The sequence below is a fragment of the Triturus cristatus genome, chromosome 12 (genome assembly GCF_964204655.1).
Source record: "Triturus cristatus chromosome 12, aTriCri1.1, whole genome shotgun sequence".
NCBI classification, from domain to species: domain Eukaryota; kingdom Metazoa; phylum Chordata; class Amphibia; order Caudata; family Salamandridae; genus Triturus; species Triturus cristatus.
The window spans coordinates 289,173,646-289,179,755 of NC_140595.1; the positions used below are offsets into that span (position 1 = coordinate 289,173,646).

Here is a 6,110-nt window from a genome sequence, read left to right on the forward strand (position 1 = left end):
ACCCAATCTACCCCACTCCACTCTACCCCACTCTAATCCAGCCAATCTACCCCACTCCTCTTCACTCTATTCTACCCCACTCCACTCTAATCTACCCCACTACACTCTAATCTACCCCACTCCACCCTAATCTACCCCACTGCACTCCAACCTACCCCACTCCACTCAACCCTAATCTACCCCACTCTACTCTAATGTACCCCACTCCACTCCACCCTAATCAACCCCACTCCACTCCAACCTGCCCCACTCCATTCTTCCCTTATCTATCTCACTCCATTCCAATCTATCCAGCTCCAATCCACTCTACTTCACTTCACTCTACTCCAATCTACCCCACTCCAATACACCCAATCTACCCCATTCCACTCCACACACATATACCCCACTCCAATCTAACCTACTCCACCCAATCTACCTCACCCCACTTTACATCGCATACATATTACACAGAGACACACTGAATCATAGTGTGAAAATCAATGTATAGGAAATGTTACATCAAACAGAGGACTACAAGTTGTAGGAGTCACAAGTCATCCATACTGGTAGACAGTATAGCTTGAAAGTTCTTGGTCTGAAGAAGCACACACTGAGAATTTAAAATGTAGCACCATGGCTTTACTAATAAGAATTGATTTGTACCCAAGTGAAACCGTTTTGCAACATTAGGATAATGAAAGACTGGGGAGAAAATGCATATTGCTCTTATCTATACCTTGCAGTTCGCATGCAGCTCTGATAGTTAATCGCTCACTGTTCTATATTAGGATTTAAACATATAAACTACACAAAAAAACAAAAGGGGCTCTCTGACAGAAGCAGTAACACACTGATCTATTTACATTGCATGTAATTTGTGATCTGCATGGTTCACATGCTTTGCATCAGGCATTTTAACCTCACCGCTATTTTATGATGAGTCAAAACTTCCAGTAGACAAAACTCAGATCTCTCTGCAGCAGGTCCATCAATCTCCAGAGTTATCTTGACATTTTTATGGTTGCCTGAAAATTGTTGGTGGCAAGGAACACAGCAGCAGGTGGTTGTAAAACTGTATTGTACTTGAAAATACGGCGCCCGTTCAAAGTCAGCACCCGGTGCGGTGGCACCGATTGCACAGCCCTAGAGCCAGCCCTGCATTTGAACAACTGAGTGACACTTTCTCGCAAACTATGAAGACGAGGTAAACATATAAATATCAGTAATAACACCCCCCCTCTTCCTTTAGAATTCATGAGGAACTATTTTAAAACACTGAAAAGTTTATCATTACACATGCAATTTGGTATGTTAGCAATGCTTAATAGAGGCACAGCAATTTCTTTTAAATGCAATGCTGCGAGCATGTTTCCTTTAGCTGGAGTTAAAGATTCAAACATAATTCAGTTGCAAAAGCTTGCTTTTATTTCATCTACAGCTGTTTTTGAGAGGCTTTAGCCTTTACAAGACCTGCTCAATCACTAATGCCGTTCACCAAGCAGAAACCCTAGTAAAATGCAGGTCGTTTCGTCCCTTCTTGCCAAGTACTATAAAGGTTGTAAATTAACTTGTCAAAACTCATAAATTACCAGACCTGAGCGGGCAACTCAACTAGTGAGCTCTTCCTTTCAGCACTGCACTGGAGGCAGTCACATCTTTTGATATCCTGCCTCTAATAACTGCGACCTCCTCTGCTCTCCCAATAGTCACGTGTGAGGGCAGGCAGCGGTGCACAAATAAACATAATTGCCATTGTGCCTCACTAGTGAGTTCCTGGCAGCAAATTGACACATTCACATGACGTCAATGTCACGTGATGCGGCCGTCTCGGACTTGACTCTTAGCAGCAATGTGCAGCCAGCCAAAGTTAAGCGGAGAAGCCAGTATTGATCCCAGGTTTTCTGGTACCACATTGTGCAATTTATTTCAGCCACTAAATGTACATGCTTCTCTAAGCCCACCTTAACACCTCCCAGATCCCTGACCACTACCCTGCAGGCATCAATGTGGTCCTCTGTCACACCACAACCAAATATTTTTGGCCACCGGAAAAATATTTGCGAGTACCCATGGTTTATTGTAATTGTGATTACATGCTAATGTGTGTGAATCAGACGCATAGCTGTTAAAACATTGACATGGCAAAAGGTAAAGAAAATGTAAGTGAGTGGGTGGATTGTGTGGGGGTTGGTGTAGTAAAGGTGATACAAGAAAATAGAAGTGTTACAGAAGTAACTTATTTTTAATTAGAAAGTCTTCATCATATTTTTAGCACGCCGCTTGCTGCATCATCTTCAGGTGGGATCTTTTGATGGCTTGTGTGCTGCTCAGTCCTCCTTGTGAATTTCCAAGCTCACCCAACTCAACCATTTGCGCAGTTTGAATGCCAGGGAGAAGCTGCATCACAGAAGGTGTAATACACAATGCAGCTTTATGGACCAGTTTAGCATAATGGATGCTAATAATGAAGCACATGGGCACGTGTCTGTTCGGCCTAAACTGGAATCCCACGTAACTATTTGGTTGTTTTTCCTATTGGAGTCTCTGGACCAGTACCATTCATAGTTTGTAACTCTTAGAGCCTTTGCTAACGATCTTGACTTCAATTGCAGATTTGCAGTCTGTAAGGTATTTGGATTTGAATGGTCAGGCGTGAGTGCCCACAAAGACAAGGTAATTCTGTTTACGCTCCTCGTTGGATTGGGGTTTGCTGGGTAACTAGATTCACAATCTGCACCCCTTTTCTTTTGCAGTTTTGTGAGACCGTACTACGAATACAATTGTACAGGCAGACGCGAATACAGGGAGAACAAATAGGTAATTGTTTGGTAGCGTTCAACTGGTGCATCTTGTACATTGTAGTATAACAACATACCTTCCCCATGTTTTCTTCCGTTGCAGGTTTTACAGACAGTACCCCACACATTTGAACAGGCATACGTGAGTACAAGCACAACAGGTAATTGTTTGGAAGAGTTAAACTGGTGCATCTTGTAAATTGTAGTATAACAACATACCTTCCCCATGTTTTCTTCTGTTGAAGGTTTTGCAGACAGTACCCCACACATTTGAATGGGCATACGTGAGTGCAAGCAGAACAGGTAATTGTCTGGTAGAGTTAAACTGGTGCATCTTGTACATTGTAGTATAATCACATACCTTACCCATGTTCTCTTCTGTTGCAGGTTTCGCAGACAGTACCACACACATTTGAATGGGCATACGTGAGTACAAGCACAACAGGTAATTGTCTTAGTAGAGTTCCCTTATGGTGCACATGGTATATTGCTGTATCACAATGTGCTGTAACAATCTTTACTTCTATTGCAGGCTCTACAGACAGTGCTTCATATACGTTTGGGAGGGCAGAGAACAGATAAATCCAGGTAATTACACTCTATGTTTTGCCGGCGATGTCTCAGTACTATGTGACAGATTGCATTCATGAGCATAGGCATCAACTTTAGTCATGTTCATTTATTTTGCAGGCTTTGTGGCACAGCAGGATAAAAACCATCTTGCACAAAAATGTTCAAAGCAAAGCTGTAACTTCGGGAGACTGTGGTGCTTCACCACAAAGAAAGAAATGTTGCCTTGAATTCAAGGAAGAGTGGATGAAAGAAATTGTGGAGGCTGAGACACAGAATTTACGAAGCAAGATTTGTGTGCAACTCGGGGAACTATTTCAATACAGTCCAGAAGTGGGCTTGATTTGCAAAGCATGTGCTGAAGCCAAGATTGTTGGCGATTTTTCTACAGGCAAGAAATGGAGTGATGGCTGGAAACTGGATTACATGAAACACCATCTAATTAGCAAAGTTCACGAGTCTGCCTTGGTGATATTGAGAAAGAGAAGTGCTGCTGTCAGGTTTTGTTATGGAGTGTGGGCAATGCTGACAGAAACTGCCACTGACAAAGCAAACAGAATGGAAGTGGTTGAACGTCAAAGATCCCTGCCTGAGGAGATACAGATTCTAATCAACAACATGTTGCTGCCAGTCAAGATGAATACTTCAATGTTGTCTGTCCAAGGCATCCATGACCACCTAGCTTTGTATGTGAAGATACCAGACAGCTGGGGGTGCAAGAACTATGCCTTTGAGTTCCTTGAGGCCATCAATAGCGTGATACACTGTGAAGATATGGCAGGACTTCGTAACGCTTTGTATCACACATTGATAATTGATGAGAACACAGATATTTCTGTTACAAAAATGCTCATCCTGTACTTCAAGTTCAACCTGTAACATCAACATAGCACAAAACACTGTTTGGGGCATAGTGAAGCTGACTAGTTGTAATGCTGAGGCTATCACCACTGCTGTGAAAGAATTCTACGCTGCCAATGAACTGGACCTTATAAAAATGGTCATGTTCACATCTGATGGTGCGTCTGTGATGCTGGGTAAGAATAATGCTGTTGCTAATCGCCTTAAACAATCTATTCCTCATCTAGATGAGCAGCATTGTGTCACCCATCAAGAAGATTTGGGAGTTGATGATGCCTGGAAGAGGGTTCCAATGATTAAAGAGATGGAGACATTATTGAGGACTGTCTACACTGTGTTCTCCAGATCTCCTGCAAGGAAGTCCAAGGTGGATGAAATCGCATCGGTCACCGAATGTGAAGTGGTCTCTTTTCAACCATTGAATGAAGTCCGGTGGCTTTCAAGGCATTTTGCAGTTGGTGCACTAATTCGGAATTACGAGGCTGGTCATAAGTAATTTGAGCATGAGAAAGTTGAGGAGAATGATCCAGATGCTACATATTGTTACAAAAAGCGATCGGACTCAAACTACTATATTTCCCTTGCAGTACTTAATGACACTCTGGGTGAATTAGCATCTTTGTGCAAACTGTTCCAAAAAAGTTATTTGACTACTTTTGAAGCTGTACAGTATGCAAGAGCAAAGATTAGCCAAATTAAGGAACAGTATTTGGGGGACACTGTCTTTTGGAGTAGCACTGTTAGAGATCTGATGGTGTTGTACAAGGAATAGCAAGAGTTTGACAGTGGGCCTATTTTTTCTTTTGTTCCCTTCCTTTGTGATCACATGCAAAAAAGGTTTCCTGAAGATGAACTGAAAGAATGGGCAAGTTTTGAATTCCAGGCAATAGCAACACAATCACATTTTGATTTTGGGACTGAGAATGTACAAAGACTTGTTGAAAAGTATAAAAATATCTTGGTCCTGGGTGATTGTGAAACACCGGAAGATGTTGTTCAACAATACAAAGTATATAAATATGTGGTGGCAGAACATGTAAAGGATGGGTTATCTACCACCTTTCAAGACATGGTGAATTTCACTGTATGCAATGCTGCTCTGTATAGTGTGGTGTCTCAGCTTGTTGATGTCTGCATAACATTTCAAGCATCTAGTGCAGATTGTGAATAAGGATTCAGCCTCATGAACACTATCAAGAGTAAATTGTGAAATAGACTAGAGCAGAAGCATTTGGATATGCTGATAAGGACAAAGGCCTACCTCCTGAAAGAGAAAGTGGACCTCGATAGACTTTATCAGCACTGGAAAAATGGCAAGGATCGACGTGAGAAGCCACCATGTCACCCATGTAGTGATGGCACATGACTTGTGTGAATGGCCCTCTCCCACAGTCCATGTTTGCCTAGATGTCACACATTTCACAAACTATCTCTGACGGTATAGCCCGACATTACTTAGTAGCTTGCACATCAAATTGTAAATATGTTATGTAATTTTGTAACTTATTGTGTATTTGTGATCTTGTATAGGCTCTCAACATTTCCCTACCCAATGAACAGTGCTGCTGGTAAGAATCTTTAGTAAAATCTTATGATGGTACCACCATTGGAGTCTTGTGCTTTTCTAAACCTGAAGTGTACTTGCCTGTGTAACCAATTCATGTCATGGCTTGTGTATCCACATTTGCAACCTACCTTAAGATCCTTAACGGGGCACTGTATGTGTGGAAATACACCACCTTTTCACTTTTTTAAGCAAAAGTTTGGAGTGATATTTGGTGCTGCACACACACACAGTCTGGTTCCTGGCGCACATAGTCATTTCTGTAATGCACAGAGACCCTACACTGCCGCACACAGAGGAAAATAATTAGAGGGAACATTGGTCCACGGTGATAC

At 42.1% G+C, this 6,110-nt stretch overlaps 1 pseudogene; it reads left to right on the forward strand.

The window, feature by feature from the left end:
• Positions 1–3,872: 3,872 nt before the first annotated feature.
• LOC146775887 (E3 SUMO-protein ligase KIAA1586-like) lies at positions 3,873–5,577 on the forward strand (annotated as a pseudogene).
• Positions 5,578–6,110: the final 533 nt, after the last annotated feature.